Below are 20966 nucleotides of genomic sequence, written 5' to 3'. Positions count from 1 at the left end.
CGGCAGCCTCATGCCCTCCCAGGGGGGCGTGCTCCTAGTTTGGGAATCAATGATTTATACAATCTGAAGAGAAACTAGAGCAGGTTATTCAAAGCACATATTCAGTTTCTCAAAGTTGTCCTCAAACCCATAACCTTAACTCTAATGTCAGCAAGAGCCTATACTATTCTGTTTCTATCTAAAATATTCTGAGGCTAGAACAAAGATTGTACCAGTGAATATAAGTTTGGGTAATTGGATGTGTACATTGTGGGTGGTTTTATATTAGAGTAGAAAGCATTTGTTGTGGAGATTGTCAATGAGTGCAGCTGGACATTATAATTGGACAAGACACATGAGCTGTGGTTGGTGTGGATGTTAATGTTGTCTTATCTAATTATCTCCTTAATGTTTGGCAACTATATTGATAGGAAATGCAGTTCAGCAGCCTTAACTGCAAGTTAAAGTTGTTTTTTTTTGTATGGGTGATTTATAAGATTTCCTCTGGCTCTGGATTTCAGGCACATCTCACTGCAATGCCAAAAAATGCTCACCTGTGTTCCCGGTACTTAGTGTTGCTTTGTTGCCTCCTGAGAGCACTTCATAATTCCAGAAGAAGGCACGCAGCGAAGGCCTTATAAATACGTAATAATTGAGAGCTCCTAGCAATTTAAGGTTCATTCATCAGGGATTGCAGACAACCTCCACCCCAGGAGAAAACTCAAGCCTGGCCAAGACTGTCCAAAGTCATAACTCCTATAAAGCCCCAGCCTCCTATGAAGCTGGTCTCTCTGCAGTGGAACTCCTTCAGATAGAAAGCAGTGGGTACACTGTCTGTCATCCCTTCAGGGTGAATGCTCCCACGGCTGCAACAGCTTTTGCAGTTTACACCTCCCTACACCAGTGTGAGTGAATCTGGCTTATAGTATGACCTTTATAGGGACCGGCTTATTGACAGAACTTCATATTTTTCATTCTGTGCAGTATTTATCTCAGCTCTTGTGCAGTAATACATTTCATACATAGAGATGTATTTACATTTTAATGCATGGGAAAGGAGCACTCCAGATATCCAACTGAAAGTACATCTACAACATTTGCTGTTTCCATTTACATTAAAAAAATACTTGTTGCCTCTGGTAGAATATTCTTCATAATTATACTTAACTCTAAACCACATAAATCACCTTCACAGAGGAGCGAGCCTCTGTAAAACAGAGTTTGAAAATGGCTTGAGAAATGCATTCTGGGCCCAATTCTTCACTCCTTACTGAGGCAGAACTACGATTTAGTTCAATGGGAGTTTTCTTGATTAAGAAGTGTGGGGTTGCATCCTATAGAAGGAGGATTATTAAGCAAGTTAACCCTTAGGGCATTTTGTACAGCAACTTATGCGGTTGAACAAAGTACATGTAGTGTTTAGAATGAGAGCTGGTGGAAAAATCTTATTTTCTAGATCAAAGTGTCTCCTGTTTGCATTGTAATGATACAATTTGTACAAATGTATTCAATCAATTAATTTTCTTGTTAAGGTAGCAGCTTCCCATAATGATTTCAAAAAATAAAATAGAATATTTTGACTATTATATTATGACATATATTCTACACTACATCTTCTCATGTAATGAAATAATGTAAATAATATAAAATGAAAACAAAATTTTGTTTTGAAACAAAAATACAATTTTTTTTTCAAAAACGGATTTTGCATACAGTTGTCTTTCAGAATTTCTGTTTTGCAGGAAATTTCAGAAATGGCTTGGTTTTGGAATGAAAACAAATTTCAAGATTTCAAAATTTCTCTCAAAATTCCAAGTTTTGAGTATCCTAGGCTAGGAGATGCTGTGGTCTAGAGACCAGATAATGGCCTGTGGTTTATAAGACCTGGGTTCTATTTCCGGCTCTGCAGAGTGACTGCTTGAGCACTTTTCTTTGCCTCAGTTTCCCCATTGCTAAAGTGGGGATACTCGTACTGTCCAGCTCTCCTTTGCAAAGCACTTTGAGATCTATTGATGAAAAGTGCTATATAGAATCTAGGAATTATTATTATTTGTAATTAACATGAGGTCAGCTGGTCTATTTGGAAAGCATTTGAATTTCATCACAAACAGAAATATGAAACACTAGGGAAAAACACTGACAAAATTGTAATTACTGATCTATATTTCGTGTACACAGATGAACTGGGTTGTCAATAGTCACACGTATTTTTGTATTTTTATACATAAAAAGATTTATTGTACCTGAGATTACAAATTTAATTTGGAAAGAACAGATCCTGTATATATGTAAAAACAGCTGGATGGATATTTGATATATACAACAAAAATAAGTATGTATATATTGACCAAAGTACATGTTATATTAGGCAAGCAACAAACAGGGGCAGTCCCTCCACCCTTGTAGTATTTCCAAATATCAAATAAGTAATTAGTTTTTGACCAAAGATATCACATTCATTTATGATATTAAGACAAGAAAAACATCATTTGTTTCCATGGGAAGAGTCAAAAGATTAACCTGTAGTACAAAAAAAATATTAGAATTTAGGATCTCATCATTAGCCAACTCAAAAAAACATATAGAACTAGGTAACCTGTACACAGTTTGGATCGATATGAGTCCAACAGCGACCAAATCCTGCATGCTTTACTCACTTGAAGTCACTGGGACTACCTGTGTGGGTCACAATTACAAGATTTGCAGAACTGGGCCTGTTGGGACAACTCACATGAATAAAGTGAACAGGATTTGGCCTCAGCTTACTGTAAAAGTTGTATTCCGATTCCCCACAGAGTTTTCAAAGATAAATTAACTCTGAAAGACCCTCTAGCCTGTATGTTTTACAGCAACTTTTTGTCTGCTCTTATTTGTTAACTTTTAGTTTGTCTCTTTTTAATAAGTTAAATTTCTTAAATAAGTTAAGATTTTCCCCCTCATTTTATTCTCAGCGCTATGAGCCTCATCCAGTGCCCACAGAAGACAATAGAAGGACTCCTATTGACTTCAGTGGGCACTGGACCAAGACCTAAGGTCAGTTTAATTCAAGAGAATGTGTCAGAAAGTCTCTTCTCAACAAGAAAACTTCATTGAAAGTAGGCACACTGGAATATGAAATTGAGGGTTTTTTTTTTATTTAGCTCCTATGGACAATGATGAAGTAGGCAAGAGAGCTTAACTTTTAGAAATCAGAACTGAGGTGTAAGAAATCTTCAACAAACAAAAAAACCTAGGTGATTATTAGTACTCTAACTGTAAACATTTTAAAAGGAAAACTACCCTTTTCTTTCTGTCCAGTCTCCAAGAAAGAAGATTAATTTTCATGTTAAAATTTCCATTAATTATGAGATGGAAACTGGAGTGCAAGAGAAGATATGATATATTTTCTATAAAAGTCTAAGTGTAAATTATAAAAATACACTTAATTCTGGGAATATTTCTAATACACAGAATATTTATGATTATTTTTATTTAACAGTAGTATATAGTGCCATGGGTGAGCAGAAGTGGCATGGCAAAAAAAAAAAAAAAAATCTACAAGATCCAGTCCTTCAGGCCATACTCAGGCAAAACTCTCATTGAAATCAATGCACGACTGGGCCCACAAGCAGCAGTGTCATCTTGACAGCTCTTTTGAAATTTTCTATTCAAAAATTAACTCAAAGGGCCTGTTCCTTGCCTCACCATATAATGAATATGTATGAATTGTTAAATGCTACACATTTGAGGCAAGTTTGGGATCTGTACACTTTTACTTCATAGGCAAATATAAGCCATAAATATAAGCTCTCATTCATTACAAAAAAAAGGAAGAGGGGCTAAGTTTTATCTTAAATATAAAGATGAGCAGGGTGGGGGATTCAAGGAAGCACAAGCTAGCTTTTGTTTTTAAAAGGAAATTTACATCTAGTATTGGACACAGATAAAATAGGTTTGTCTGTTGCAAGCTAGGTTTAGACATTGGTTCATACTAAAATCACAGCACAACCAGGAGTCTTAGTGAAGGCCAGGGATATGGTTGTTCAGGAATCAGGTTGCAATGGTAGAGCTGCTTGGGAACATTTTAGAGCATTTTCTTGTACCATGTCAGGCATTACCTAAGCATTAAAGCTCACTTCATGAGCATTAAAATTCACTGAACCAAAGGTTAATCATGAGAGCATTTATGTGGTTTGGAATGGCTTTCCCCTGCAGACTAATAATCACTCAATTTAAAAATAAACTTGTTCCAAATGCATGTGTACAGTTAAGTAGCAAGTTCCAACAAGGGGTAAGTGTAAAAAAAAAAAAATTCTCCCCATCCCCCACCAAATTGCTTTAAATGGCATTGACGTGGCATTCATTCACATGTGTAGTTTCATTCACTTCAGTCTATATGTGAGTAAGGATTATTCACATGAGTAAATGTCTTTTGGATCTGGCCCTTAGTTATGTATTTGACAACAGTAATATACAAAAAGCTCATGTAAGGGAAGTTCCTATACAATATTGCAGAGGTGTACAAAAGTGGTCTTTGTTTCACACTGAGATCTCCATTGTACATAAAAAGCCCACCACACACAACTGTCAGAACAGATGGCACATAAATAGGAGTAGTTCAATATGACAACAGGGTCACTGATTATTTAAAAAACCCAGCCTCCTACATAAGATCTCAAAAATCTCAGCAACACACAACACCACTGTAATCACAGTAAAAGTGTACATAGCAATGAGGAAAATTGTCTTTTCAAAGTGTTCCGGCACCATGCATCTGGTAATATTAAACTTTTTGTCAAGGGCTCCTGCATCACACCTGTAGAGTGGGTTCACTTGGAAGCCAAAGAGATGACTCTGAAGCCAAAAAGCCACAACTTCAAGGACAATCCTTAACAGAACAGAGAGGATATAAAAAACAGTATAGGTGGGCTTTTGGAGGATATCTTCCTGATCGATGTTTCTACATGCAGCATAAAGATGAAACACTGCTCCAGGTACCAGAACCGTCACTAGCTGTAATGCCCAGAATACCTAAAGTGTAGCAGAGACTTTGCTGTCAGATCATGTACAACTACCCTGTGCCAGTTAAAACAGGCACACATCCAAATTTCTTGTGAGAAGATTTTTTTTATATTTATGATATACATTAAAAACAATTAAAAAATCATTTAAGATAAGAACAATCACCGTTACATATTATTCCAGTTTTACAGTTCATTTACATGTAAACATTCTTTTACTTGAATAAAGTAGGTTACAGTCAATACATCTTGGGACTATATACCCTTATTCACATGAGTAGTCCTTATTTGTCTGTATAATTCTAGCTATAGACACTTATATGGCTCTTATCACCAAAGTATGAGGCCCAGATCTTCAAAGGTGTTTAGGCTCCTAACTTCCACTGAGCTCAGTGGGACTCAGGAAGTAAGCGTAAGTTAAAAGCCTTTGCAGATCTCAGCCTGAGTGCTTCACAATCACTGAGGGATTTTATCCTCATAACACACTGAGTGTAAGTTAAATGTTATCTCTCTTTTCTTTTACAGGTGGGGGTACTAAGGCAGATGAGGGGAGACCTGCTGAAGGTCCAACAGAAAATCTATAGCTGAACCAGGAATCAAACACTGGTCTTCTGAGTATCAAGCTAATGCCCTCTCTACTAGGCCAACCTTCCTGTTTGTTTTATAGTTACTGAAATGATCTAGGTGAACAAGGATGACTTGCATGTGTAAGGGGTTACAGAATCTGGTCTTTATTGTCTACAAATATTTCCAAGTTAGAGAATGCTATTTATGATCCTGCAACCTTTATTCACATGAGTTGAAATCAGTCTGACTATTTGCAAGGGTAACGATGGCTCATGTGAATAAAGGTTAAAAGATCAGCCCCTTACTTTGTCACAAATGGAAGTTTATTACAGATACCAGGGACTGGCTTGCTGCCTTCCTAAACTGTGTCAGGGAGATCTCAGGGACTGGCACCAGTCCACAGACCGCTTGTTGAAAAAATACTGGTTTAAATTACCACCACATTCAGTTTAATTACTACTCTTTATGTAAAATGGGGAAATGAATTTACTTTCATTTTATGAACGCTTTATCTATTTTCTAAATAATTGGTTGTTTCAATTAAAAGAAAATTTACCTGAGGAGTTATGGGCCTGAACTGGTTGTAACAGAAGAGATTAACCTCCCTCTTGTCTGGCTCACAGCTGAAGTGCAAGGCCTCATTTCCATAAACTGCAAAGCCCAAAACGCCAAGGAAAAACATTCGAACTGAGCCAAAGAAAAGGGTATGGAACTGACCAATCACTGTTGGAGGCCTGAGCTGTAACAGTCACAGGATTATGCAGCAGGAAAGACAAAGGCAAAGATGAACAAAGTTATTCTTCCAGTTTCAGGTTACCTAGAACATTTATTTCAGGTTTTAAAACACCCTTCTCACTCCTTTTTCTCCTTTTTAAAATAACTATTATACAAAGGGTGTTGTGTACATTAAACCAAATAGTGACTTGAAATATAATCAAAGTCCTTGTTATTGTTAGGGACTGATTTTACTTATAAATGAGTGTACTAGAAATAGTATTATGTCTGTCAGTTATTCTGCTTAACAACTACGCTTTTCTGATTTCAGTAGTGGCTTTACATATCAGCTACATTCATAAAACTCAGTATTCTACAACTACAGACAAGTTAGGCATATTGAAAAGGAATCCTTCAATAAAGTGTCAATCAATTTTTATTATCCTATTGATTAAACTAAGATCATTTAATATTTAATGTCAGAAATTAAACATGTAGATTTCTCAAAAGTGGCATTGCTAGGAGCTAGGCTAGGAAGTGTTACCTGTTTGCACTATTACTTTGAGTAGTAGTGCTACATCTTTATTTTGTTAGGAAAGCAGGTGTTATGTAGTTTTTAAAGTCTGCCTTTGCAGAGAATGCTATTCTGTTTCTCCATGTTTGATTATCAGAACTTTCATCTCCACCCATGTATATTTGTCATGATAAAGAAAGCAAATTATTTATTTCCCCAGCACCTCTCCTTTCATTATTCACTTAATACTCACACATCCTTCATAGAAGTTCTTGATGTAATTTAAAGACATGTCTTGGAAGATGTTATTCTAGTGCAATTGTGGCGTAATTCATGCCCCTCATTGCCAATTTGCTGTCATCAGACTCCGTCTGATGCTATTGCTCTCTCATGACCCTTGCTGTACAAAACACTTGTCACTGCACATTTCACTTTTTATCTCTGGGGCCCCAATCAACCTTACTCTTTCAGGACAAAAAAAAAAAAAAGCCCAAACAAAAGCAGGGTACATGTGGTTTGCCTAATAATCCCCCATGAACGCAGTCAGCAGAAACGTCCAACACCATAACACAGTCACACAATAGGCAGGGTAGGCAGGGGAACATGCAAGTGGCAATGAGCTCCCAACACCACTGTGCTACTTGAGAACTAAAGTAACACACAAAAGTGCTCCTTAGCGGTTTCAATCCCGGTGGGCTCCTATGAGCTACTCATTCTTTGTGCTCACGTTATTCTCACAAATGAAATCAGTGAAAACGTAGGAAACATTGAAGCGTCTTACGCACAGGGATCTAGCAAACAGCAGCTGGAAGGGACTCTCTTCTAAAGTGAAATCCTGGGGTGGGCAAAGCAAGATTACTTCTTACATCTGTCTTCTCCCAACGCCTTTCTGCTCACTCGCAAACAGGAGTTACGCTGGTCCTTCTGAGAATCACTAATAAGATCCACCCCATTTGCTAACACGAGCCTCCTCCTTACAGTTCCCTCCCCCCCAGACACTATATTTCACCTTTCCAGCTTTCCCCTCTCTTTAGTCCCCCTCTAGCCTGACCCATCCAGAGATTTCAAGTGGGGGCTAGGAAAAGCAGCGCAAGATGTATTTTCCGGGCCGCACAGCAGCCCGAGGACGCAGAGGCATGCGGGACTTTCCCCTCCTTCTCGAATGGAAACCAACTTTTCTGCAGACCTGGACCTAGTGGAAAGTAGCAACAACCGCAATGAGACGGTGTAGTACGCACCAGCCGCAGCCCCGGCGTTGTGTTGTTGGGGCGCCCCATTCACTTGGCGCTCAAGTCAGGAGCTGCTGTTGGATCCCGCTTCTCCGCGGCAGCCAGCTGGGTCCGTCCAGGGAGAGGAGCAGGGACCATCCTGGAAGAAAGCTGCTGTCCTGCCAGCAATGCCTCGCCTGCCCAGCGCGCGCACACCAGGGAGGGAGAGAGATCTGCTGTCAGCGCACCAATAATCACCCACAGCCCAATGAGTCGCTCCTCCCTGCCTCGCTCCCACCTCAGTCAGCAGGGGCTACTGCGCACTCAAGCTCAAAATGCTCTAGCGGGGGGGAGAGAAAGCTGGATCTACCTGCCGATTTCTGCCTCCAAGTGTCCCACATTCCACAGCTTAAATAGAGACCACTCTGTCTCTCAGCCACTCAGACTGAATTCTTGCATTTGAAGAAATGAGGTTCTTACCCACGAAAGCTTATGCTCCCAATACTTCTGTTAGTCTCAAAGGTGCCACAGGACCCTCTGTTGCTTATAACAGGAACTTGTAAATAAACCCACATTTGAAATGATACATGCCAAAAAGCTTCAGATCTAAGACCTTAAATTCAATTAGACAAAAACTGTAAGTCCTTGACTAATTACTAAGTATAAGTAACAATATTTATTATTTGCATAGTACCTCTAGTGTGCTAAAGAGCACCGGAAGGACATGGAACTGCCCCTGAACGGTTCAGTTTTAAGTATAAGATATAACGCGTGATCAAACATTTTTACATATCCTAACAAGTGAATTTTGAAGAGCAGGAAACAAGGGATCGGAAGTTTTAGGGTGAGACGTAAAGAGGGTGAGAAGGAGATCAGAAGCCAGAGGAAGGAAGGGCAGACAATGAGAGTTGGAAGAAGGTGATCACAGACTTCAGAACAAGGTGTTTTTAAATAGGAGTATCGCATTTTTGTGTCACTTAAATGAGTATGGGATGTTTATCATCTTCCAGTTTTGACATTTCGAACAATGAACACTTGCATGCTGAGCTGATGTAAAACTGTTATCATGCCTGCTTTACACTCACTCTGCATAAGTGCAAATAACGACACAAGCTGCAGGGCAGGGGAGAACCAAGCCCCATATTTTTCTGGATATCCCTCTGTCCCTTCACTTTCCCCTCCCTCTCTGCCAAATCCCTTAGTTTAGTATCCGTCAACCCCTTTCCCTTAAATCCATCTCTCTCTCCATAAAATATATTCATCCACTCACTAAGTATTAGTGATAGGAGCAGGTACTATTTGACTGATCTTGATTTGCTCTTAATTTTCACAAATGGGGAAATAACCCCGGGGAGGATTTTTTGTTGTTGTCTCAATTTCCAAGCAACTACAATGGTACCAGGCCTTGCAGTTTCCTTTACAAAACACCATTTTCATGTTCAAGTTTGGCCTAAGGCATTTCTTTTTCAGAAAACACCATGTCTAATATCCATCAAAGAAATTAAAATTGGAGAAAAACCTGATTGAGGATCCTCAAAGGTCATCAGAACAATATCTGGAAACTTGAATGTTCTTGGTTCATTTTTAGAAGACTAGTTACCTCACAAATAATGTATTTTCCATTACATTTTATTAATGTAATTGCAATCCAGTCTGTTTTGGCTACATTTACACTAGGAGCTAGGAGTGTGATTCCCAGCTGGCATAGATATACCAGTGCTAGCTCTCATCCAGCTAGCTTTATAGTAGTGTAGCAGCAGTAGCAAAGATTAATGATGTCCAATACATCCCAAGGGGTCCTGGCTGGTTTGTACTCCCTGTGGTTAGTCCTTGCCCCAGGTCCCAGTGCTACTGGCTACACTATTATTTTTAGCATAGTAGCTCTGAGAGCTAGGGGGCGTATGTCTACAGGAGCTGGGAATCACACCCTGGGCTCCAGATGTAGAAGTAGCAAGTGATATTATTCTGGGTATCACTTCCTAGCTGTTACAATTATGTGCACAGAAACACAGCACAGTCATTAAAATTATTTTGCTTGGATTATGTTGGCGGCTGCAACAAAAAATGACTCAAAATGATGACTCTCTAGTCTCTATAAGAAGAAGATTCCCTAAAACTGTTGCAATTCCATACATCTAGTCCATATTCTGTCCATAGTTTGACATCCCTCGCCCGCGCCGCTTCCCGCCACCCCCATTGGCCCGGGACAGCGAATCGCGGCCAGTGGGGGCCGCGATCGGCCGAACCTGCCGCGTCAACAGGTAATTAAACTGGCCTGGCCCGCCAGGGTGCTTACCAAATGTTGCCGACCCCTGGTCTAGGTAAAGCATTTTTGTCTTCATAATGATAATAATCAGTATCCAGTGAACATATCTCATTAAGAGGAATCAGCAAATTGTCTTTTTGTAGGATATTGTGCTTTATGCAATATTTTGTGCTTTGCTTTGACACTCTTTATAGCACCAGTGTCTATATTAAGTAGTAACTGAATGGGAAAATTGTACCATTGTAACCACAGAGCAGTTAATTTTTCTATCTTATATTGGCCAGTATTTTTGGACACACAGAATGCGACTTATAGGTTCCCTCTCTTTTGGTCATGTAAATTCTCTTTTTCATGAGCGCCCTACCCTGGTGATGGATCATAAGTAATATGCTCTTATATTATATAATATTATGACCAAAACTTATTTCATGGATTGTTGCATGTTTGATGAATTGTGAGCATCAGTGGTAATCTCCTATATGTCAAAGTTCACGTAAAATAGGCAGGATCTTGCATGATACATACCTTGGATATAGATTTTGGCAGCTCTGTGGCAACACGGCATGTTTGGATCCAGGTTTATTTGGTGCAGTAGATGCAGCTGGATGTATGCTCTGTTTACACAGTGGAATGTGTGTGTGTGTGTGGGGGGGAAGAGGGTAGATGCCAAAATTGGCAAAATGAATCTCCCAGCTCTGGGTTTTGTGACACTGGTCTATACCAGTGTCTGCAAAATTTGGTGTGATAGGAGTTGCTGGACATGGTCTATATTCAGGCAGTAGAATTTGGGGGCTTGGGTGCAAAAAATGGTAGGGTCTGACACATTCCATGTGTGTTTCATAATGAGTGAGTATCCATAATTCCTCATATAGTGTTAATGTATACATTTCACAATGGTGTTAATCAACAGGGTGTCATTAATTTCATAAAAGATCTTACTTGATACACTTGCATAATTTAGTAATATTGTATACAATCAGTTGATTCAATTATTTACCATCTGAGGTTCAGACCCAGCAATGGACTATCTCCCCCACATGCTAGGTTGATGGCTTTGTTTACCTTTTATGTAAATTTACCTTCATTGCCTCTGCCTGATGACCAGGCGGGTCAGACAAACAAATACACATTCCTCTGTCCAGGGCAGATTGGGTTTATGCTTGCCCAACTCACTTTAAGAATATAATTCTAACACATATCCATAACTCTTTGTGCAATCCCGTACATACACCATGGAAGAATATTAATGATCAGAGTTAAGTTTTCCAAAGATATCTTATATGACACCTTTTAAATACAGATTATGACAACAATGTGTAGTGAGTATGCCAGGCCTGACAAGAGGTGCTGACATAGGGTAATGAACCGCTAATGGGCCACTGTGTCACATATACCCAACATGGAAATATAACATTTTCAAAAAGTATAAGCCCACAAATTAGCACTAGCACTACAATTGCATGCACAAGTCATGCAGAAGGATAAATAGGCATATAATTAGCCATTTGAAAATGACACTCTAGTAAGAGGGCACACAACCCTGGATATGCTTTTCACATGTGTTTCAACTCAAAGCTAGATCCTAACACATAGCTCAGGTACCTAAGCTAGCATCATGATGAGGAGTAGCTTTCCTATCCCACAAAGACTACTGAGCTGTATTGTATTACACAGAGGTTACTCCAATCCAGTGACCAGAGTAGCCTTTGCGGTACCTTTTGCAGCCCTCAGCAGGGAGAGAACTGGAGGATCCACTCAACAGTAATCCCCCAGTTTTGCATATGCTCTATGCATATCCTCACCTCACTCCACACACACACTTTTTGCTCTATCTGCTGTAGCAGGACCACAGTGCAATATATTTCATGGTTGAAAGTGCGGGGAGGGGGAGCTGGATTTGACCCTTTATGCTTGTGTAATTGCACTTTCCTTTTTGGAAAGCCAGCCATGAATGCCAGGTGAACTTTTGAACACAGGAGAGTCACAAAGTTTGACAGTTCTGAGAATTAAAAAACAAAAGACCAAAGTTATAGTCCAGTGAAAGTATTAGTGGCATTTTTCTCAAGGTTGATGACATCTCTGGTAATTAATCTTCAGTTTTCTTGTCTCTCTAAGTTCCTGTTACATTTTTATGATGCCACTTGCAATATTTTTGACCTCTCAGCAGCTGAGAGAAACATGATAAATATTAATTTCAACAGAATTACACATTCTGCAAGCTCCTTTATTTCTATCACATATTTCCAGTTGTCAAGTCAATCACAGAGTCAGGCTATGCTCACACACACCTCAAACCATGACAAGATATCAGGCTGCCAGTCATTAGAGATGAGTTTAATATTTTTGTCAAATATTTTTTTATCAGCATCCGCCTGTTCCAAGATCACAAAAACACACACACACACAAGAAAAGGGAATTTTATGAACATTTGCTCCTCACCAGTGAAAATGTGAAATTTATTTTTCATGTTGAATGGCTGTGAGAATTTATGACACATTTTCTTGTTACTTTGTTGAATTTCAAGCTGGTTTTGATTGGTCATAAGTCACATGGCTCCTGCTTAATAGAACCTGCCTTGTAGGTTGGACGGTTGACAGAGAGTCATATTGACTTATTTTCTGAGAGGGAGAAGCTATGTGTTTTGACATGGTCATTGGGGGCGTGGTGGGGGGAAGGAAGGGGAAGGTTGGCAGCAGGAAGGGATTCTGTGCTCTTTGAGAGATAGTGTCACTTGTTAACCCCTGCAGGTTCATCCAAGATTTTAGGGGAGCAGGCCCCCCTTCACCACACATCTCCAAGACACTGAAGGGGAAAGTGATTCATCCAACAAAGATGCAAGAGTTGGTAGCAGATCAGTAAGCTTGATTGACTTTTAAATGGTCTGTATTAAGGATCAGTACATGTATATAAATAACAATAGCAGAATAACAGAGTTAGATAACATCAATACTTTATATTAATGTGGATTATATTTGTTAAATTTGACTATTATTTTTGATGACCTTGAAGCATTCCAGGCCTGATTCTCATTTATACTGTCTAGCTTCATTACTTTGATAAATTGCTTTTACATCCAACTTAAGGCCCCTTTACACTTAAAGAGAGAGAGATGTAAAGGAGAATCAGGCCATCCAAATTTAATTTCTTACATCCAGTTTTTGTTATTACCTGACATATAAATATCTTTAGTTTACTTTTTGTAACTTTATATCATTTCTCTTCCAATCTAGCAATCTTGTGCCTCCATACTAGGAAATTATGTCCTCAAACTATTTTCCTCTGAAAACTGTAGTCAGTTATAGCTCTCAGATACTATAAAAGAAAAACAGCCACTTTTTAACATCAATCATAGCTACTGTCAAGTCAAAGGGAATTGTGGGTACTGTGCATTCTAGGAATCAGGACCTAATTTAATAAATAATGAATAAATAATAATAATATTTTTCCAGGATTAATGACCATGAGAAAAATACCCTAGAATTCAGAAGCTTCAAACCTTCTTATATCTCCTAGGAAAACTAAACCAAACCAGACTGTAAAGCAAGCCACTAAAGGTCCATGTGAATATGTTGAACTATGTGAATAGTTCTTACTCATTTGGGTATTCCCAATGAAATGAAGAATTATTCATAACAGTTGCAGGATTGTGAACAGAAAAGGTAGGAATAGATATTTTTGTGCTTCCCTCTTATTTCTATATTCATATATAACTTTCTTTACCAAAGCTATTGCTTAACCATAGTACTACTGAGGAATATGTGGCATTATGGTTTAATGCACTAACAAAGCATTTAAGTTGGCGCGCTAAAATTAAGTATGTGCTTAAATCCATCCCTATTCAACAAAGCACTTGAACACATGGTTAACGTCATGCATGTAGTTAAGTCTCATTGACCTCAATTCGATTATTTAATGGGACTTAAACACAGACTAGAAATTACGTGAGTGTTTTACTGAACTGGAGTTCAAATCCTGAGTTCAAATCCTGGTAGGGCTTAAGTGAAAATGAATGTGGTGGCATCTTATTAATCAACGGGGTTCTTCCATTGACTTCAGCAGGTATCGGATCAGGTCTACTTGACAATCTGTGCAAAATTAGTTCTTGACTTTGATCCAATTATGGTTCACAAGTGTCCTCATAATAAAAGCTGTGCACAGCTGGCAATCTTGTTTTTTCTCTATATATTTTTATCTCAGAATACATATAAAAGTTTCACAAAGAAAAGATTTTCACATTTTAAGCAAGAACATAATCTCAGTGAGTTTGTACAATGAGAGTTATTTAATTTTTTTGTAGTTTGTCTGACTCATTGCAATAATAGATAGCTATTGAAACCCTTAATCCCCCCCCACACACCTCATTTTGCCTATTGCATCTTTTATCCAAAATAGGTTTGCATCTTGGGATCAATATTTACATGATATTGAGAGGATTAAAGTATGCATCTGCTCTGTATGTTAGCATATTTTTAAAAAAATTAAAAATCATTGGTAAAATGCCCAGGCTTTCCCCTGCTCAAAAATGCAGTTGGAGTTTGATTTATATGCACATAAACAGATTTTAATGCTTATACCTCCAGATTATTCCGTTATCTCAGCACGCTACCCTTCAATTTAGTGTCATTAATACTTTTTTCACTTACTCCCTTTAGGCTACATGTCACCAGTGAAAATACACTGTTTAATGTAGTCAATAAAATATGTTTTTGTTTGTATTGGTTAGGGCTCTCTTTAAATAAAATAAAAAATAAAATAAAAAGCCACAGTAGGAGAACTCAAATCCATCTAATTTATAACCTGAAAACTATGGAAAAACCATGTGCAAAGGTTATATTTTATTTCCCTAGAACCAGAGATAGGAGTACAGCTCTGGGTTTGGGCTTGAACCAAGTTTTATGTATTTTAGAGAAAAGACCCCTAGGCAGTATATCTCATAGCTTCCAAGGCTAGTAGGGACTACTATGATTATCTGTCTGATCTGACAGACTAAACCTTGCCTTTGCTTTTGCTATCGGCACTTGACAGAAGACTTACACTACGATATTTCTTTGCCTTCTTTCTTTGATGAGAAGTGAAATAGTTAACTGTTGGCATGTGAGTCAACACTCATTGAGATGAATGGAGCAGTTCACATGTCTCAGTTCTATTGTTTCAGGATTTCTGCAAACACAGGCAGACCTCACTGAATCGGTTTCACTTAGTTCATCTTTAAAGGTTTTTTTTTTATCTAACAGCTAGAGACTTAGATCAGGTCTACACTACAGATCTATATCAGTATAACTACATCACTCAGGAGTGTGAAAAATCTACGCCCCCTGAGCAACGTAGTTATACCGACCTAACTCCCCGTATAGACAGTGCTATGTTGGTGGGAGAGCTTCTCCAGTCATCATAGTTGTGCCTTCACTAAAGTGCTACAGAGGCACAACTGCACCCAGTGCAGCTGTACCACTGTAATACTGTATATGAAGACAAATCCTTACTCTTTTTTTTAAAAGTAAAAATTAACATTTATGAGAATAAGTAGTATAGCAAAATGTTATCTGCATACCTGCCCAATTTGAGCCCTGAATCAATATGTATGTTTGTGGTTTACAATATATAATATTTATGGTAGAAGTTTAAAAAGTTTGATTATTGCTTGTTCTTTTTTATTACTACCTGAGAACATAATTTAGTTTTGAAATGGCATTTAAATAACAAAGTAATTGTTTAAATTATTTGAATGTCTACAATAATGTTGATATCTGTCCCTGACAGTTCAGTAATAATAATCTATTATGTATACAATCAAAACAAACTAATTCAAACTAAAGCAAAAAGACCCTCCGTAGATGGAATTGTGGGTGAGCGATATTATAATTCTTGTAAATAGAGCTGCCCAGAGCTGCCTTTTCCCCTTCTCCCTTAAAGAGGGAGAAGGGAATTCCACCCCTCTAAGTCTTTTGGACCTAGGCTTACAATATTATGAAGATATGTACAATCTACTCTCTATGACAACTCATTTTAGTGCAGAAATGGGTGGACTTGGGAGATACCGCAACTGATTTTTTTTTGCCTACCCAAGAACACAGCAGAGCAGTTGAGCCCCACATAGGGGAAGCCAAGCCCAAGTAGCATAGTAGAGCCCAGAGCATGCATAATCATATTTTAAACATCCGCACAGTCTACTGAGAGTGGTGACTCAAATGTGTGGAGCCTGGGAAAGTCCCATTGCTAGTTCCCTCTCATTTGACCTCTGCTTTGAATGATTTAAAATTGTTTTCTCATTTCTTCAGAAATTCATCAGTCAGGTGTAACCACAAGCAATGTATTAATCAATCAATCTTTTCTTCTACTCTATCACGCTTTTGTGTTTTATCCTAAGTCAAAAACAAAGATATTTTTTCAAGGAATCTAATCCTTAAAGCCCTGATTCTGTAAACACTTACTGAATCATAGATTCATAGAAATGGAGGGCTTGAAGGAACCTTGTATTCTGAGCTGCAAATTTAGCTAATGGGAGGAATCTACTTGCATCACTTATCTTCATGGGAGGGCAGGGATGGGACAGCAGAATAACAATGGATTTTGTCCTCTTAAAATGTCCCACAATAGCCTATCTGGTGTTGAAGGACCTTCCCTGTTGGACAGGACATAACACCTTCCACTGGAGACCAGCATGTCACACTAATGTCTCTCTCCTGTCTGGTGATTTACACAGTCACAGGGACTCACAATACAAATGCTCAAATATCCCCTTACAATAGGGGACACAGATGTTATAAATGAGATTAATGCATGCAGCAACTCACAAGCATTAAATAAAGTCTAAATACTAAACACATTCTGATATTTCTAATATGTATTTTAACAATACTAACACAAAAGTGAGCCAGACTGATTCCAGCTATGTATTTGGCAGTATTCCACTGAGACATGGGGATGTTGGTTTGAGCTGGTACATGGTATGTCAGTATCACGGTAACCTCTTCCAGTGCTTAACTATCTTTAGAGTTAGAACGTTTGTCTAATATCTAACCGAAATAGCCATTGCTGCATTCTAAGCTGATTACTTCTTGTTCTAACCTGAGTAGACATGGAGAACAATTGATTACCATGTTCTTTATAACATGCTTTTACATAGTTGAAGACTGTTTTCACTGTTCTCACCTCAGTCTTCTCTTTCCTAGATTAAGCATGCCAGTTCTTTCAACCTTACCTCACAGGTCATGTTTTTCAAACCTCTGATCACTCTTGTTGCTCTCCTCTGGACTCTTTCCAACTGGTTATGTAAATGGGCTGTCCCACTGAATTCCTCAGTTACTCAATCTGTCAAAATATGCTTTACCTTAAAGTAAAGAAGAAAGACATGGGCTGCTTAGGCTATTTTATTCAGATTTGAGGCGTGCCCCCCACTTCTACTTCCATAAAACATCCTTGACAAATCAACATAGAAGGCATGCTTTATGCATCATTTTTCAATAGAGTAGTAGAAAAGTAGGGCAGATGCCTTGGATGCCTATACTGAAGTCAGTGGGAGTTTTTCCATTGACTTCAAGGGGTCAGGATTTTATTTTCTGTATTTATTTTTTCCAGCTGTTACTAGTACTTCTGATTATCTGGAGTTTGTCATTCTCTTTATCAGGCTTCCAAGAACTCCACAATACTTGCTCTGACCTTCTGCTTTTTTCTCTTTTAGCTATAAACCAGTTATTGATCTTTAAATACTGATAGTTGTCACCAAAATAGTACTTCCTGCCTTGGATAATCTTGCCTTTATTTGAATCTGCTCTGCTTTGGGTGACACCTCTGGGACTTCATGTCTCATCAAAAGTCCATTCTGTTTTACTAGTAGAGAGGCCTGGTCTCTAGTTTCCCTTTCAGAAATTCCATTTTAAGATTTAAGAATTCTTTCTTTCTTTACTTGGAATTGGGTTAAAGGGTCGCTAAACTGAGATTCCATGTAAGATTAGAAGAACATAAAACAAGCAACTTTATTTGTTTCAGCGTCTTTTTAAACATTTCCGTTCATTCTCTGATACAATGTATTGTTAAATTGACATTGTTTTGATGATTTCTATATCAAGGATTTTTTAGTCCATGTCTCTTTCAGAGTACACAGCATTGTTTAACCTATTTAGCTTTAATATTCACACTTGGAGTCTCTTCTTACATTAGATGATTATTACTTTCCTTATCTGGAGAGCCATGTCTTTCTAAAATATATTTCACCCAGAATGGTGGATATTTGAGAGATAACACATTCAAGTAGTATGAGAGAAAAGGGCATCTTTCAAGTTATTCCTCTAGAAGAATGGGAAGTTATGCAATTTGTGATTAAATAATATTGTTGTTGTTGTTTGTTTTTTTACATGAAGGTATAAGCATCATGCTTTCAATCATCAAAATCTCCTGTGCATTAGAGGAGTGAGATTATCACGTGGACCTAATAGTTCTTAATGTTCAGATTACAAGGTATGATTTAATCGCCTATGCGAACCTCTGCCTAGAGTGGAGTTTGCGGTCAGACTTGCTGGACAGAAACGAGCTATGTTAAGTTGGTCACAGCAGCTACAGATCTACATCCGCTGATATGCACAAGTACCTGTTCCACAAATACGAATAGATGGGAGCTGAATTTATTCCCTGTTTTGAACAGTGCTCAGTAGATGGCGCTTGAGACACACGTGGAATCTGTTAGATTCATTCCCATGCCGACTTGTTATTCAGTCCTGTAAAAAGGCTTTTTGTTTTAATGAATGGGCCGATTTGTCTTTTCCCCTTTGGGGAGCGGTACAGCATAGTAAGTGTTTTCAAAGATTAATCTCCCCGCCGTACCGTGATTTTAAATTTCCAATATATACGGCTATGAATGAAAAATGAGTTTCAACCCTCCGTTACTTTCTTTCTCACCGGAGTTACTAACTTGTTGCAATCTCTCTCTCTCCTCTCCCTAGCTCCCGTTGCTCTGAAACTAACGTATCCATTTTTCTTGTGTGCCCGTAGCTATAATCTGAAATAAACAACAGTATCAGAAGATATGGATTAACTCCTTTATTTCAACAGTAAATACTAGATAGTTTGAACATCAAGATCTGAGTCCCTTGATTGCTTCCCCTCTGTCCCCCCAAGGAAATTAGATTCTTGATTTTTGTGGTCTATGTGTTTATCCTTTGAAAGGCACTAGAGGCAAGATCTATCAGTCTTTTTCCAACGTGTAAATTACAGATGTCAGACCATATTAATTTCTGTGCTGAGTTTTGAAAATGTGATGGAGGTAAAACTTAAAGGAATTAAAGCAGGACTTTTAGAGGGGGATTTTCAAAGGCACCTGTGTGATTCAGGGTGGGATTCTCAAGCACCTGTGTGATTTAGGAGCATTGACCTGTGCTCTTAAATCACCTAGGCGCTTTTGAAAATTCACCCTTCAATTTGAAGAACATGTTAAAATTTGCCAGGATAAGAATTCTTTAACATATCAGTGTCAGAATGGCGATTTTCCATAGAGTCGCTCTAGTTTAGTCAAGAGGCGAGGGGCTGCTTGGCTAGATTCAGGAGTTAGCACACAAACCACGAATGCAGGATAAAATACCAAGTAAAAACCCTTTCAAATTTGTAAAAAGCAACAGAGGGTCCTATGGCACCTTTAAGACTAACAGAAGTATTGGGAGCATAAGCTTTCATGGGTAAGAACCTCACTTCTTCAGATGCAAGTGAAGAAGTGCATCTGAAGAAGTGAGGTTCTTACCCACGAAAGCTTATGCTCCCAATACTTCTGTTAGTCTTAAAGGTGCCACAGGACCCTCTGTCGCTTTTTACAGATTCAGACTAACACGGCTACCCCTCTGATACCTTTCAAATTTGTTGCTTTTAATGCTCAGCTGGCGTTTCAGATTTGACTGGTTCAAGAAGACTCGGGTTTTCGAATTTCCCCATTCCCTGGTACGATGAGTGAATTTCTAATCAAGACCAACTTCTCTCTCATTGTCACATGTGATCACCCACATAAATCTGTTGTGAAATACATAAACAATGACAAGCCATCATCCCAAATCACAAGTAAAATGCATTCTCAAAACAGTCACTAGGGAAGCCATTTATACATTTGGAGGTTAGACAGATTTAACTTTTACTAATTCATTCTATCTTTCTCAATCAGTAGACACCTTACAATAGGAGGAAGAGTGAATAGTGGTTAGAAAACGATCAAGGTAATTTAATATCAGTATTGTGAAAAATGACCTTTACAGAGTTAAAATAAACTCAATCACTTTTATTCTATCAATAATAAACCAGTAATTTAGAGAACTACTCGAGGCAAGAATGTGTGTTCCAGGCTATCTCAATGGAACCGCAATTTGATTTGCTGAAGTGGGGCTATAAATCCAATAAGTAAACAACTGTAGGTGTTACATGACAGCTGTGAGCTTCCATAGCAAACACTTAGTGGCAAACTTTTAGTGTGGATGTCAGACGTTTCTGAATAGTAGCACGGGTTGTTTTCGGTAGTATTTACTGTGTTCTGTAAAACAGTACTCTGCAGTACATGAATCAGTAATCTACAATACTGAAATTCCAGGAGATTAGAAAAGTTATATATTTTTTAAAACAACAGTAACAAAATAACAACAACGTAGCCGTTATAGCACTTTTTATCAGTAAACCTCAAAGCATTTTACAGATGGGGAAACTGAGGCACAGAGCAGTGAAATGACATGGCCAAGGTCACCCAGAG

At 38.4% G+C, this 20966-nt stretch overlaps 1 non-coding gene across 1 annotated transcript in view; it reads right to left on the bottom strand.

The window, feature by feature from the left end:
* Positions 1–4887: 4887 nt before the first annotated feature.
* Positions 4888–20966, bottom strand: part of LOC112060876 (uncharacterized) — an 88946-nt gene continuing 72867 nt past the window's right edge. Inside the window, exons 3-6 of the transcript XR_010600118.1 lie at positions 20084–20242; positions 17451–17579; positions 8013–8179; positions 4888–4989 (exon numbers count right to left, since the gene is read on the bottom strand). This is a non-coding gene — a transcript (uncharacterized LOC112060876). The remainder of the gene's footprint in view (positions 4990–8012; positions 8180–17450; positions 17580–20083; positions 20243–20966) is intronic.

Source organism: Chrysemys picta, chromosome 3 (assembly GCF_011386835.1).
Source record: "Chrysemys picta bellii isolate R12L10 chromosome 3, ASM1138683v2, whole genome shotgun sequence".
In the NCBI taxonomy this organism is placed as follows: Eukaryota; Metazoa; Chordata; order Testudines; family Emydidae; genus Chrysemys; species Chrysemys picta.
Note: the sequence above shows the minus strand (reverse complement) of the source record. Positions and strands in the feature narration are given on the sequence as shown.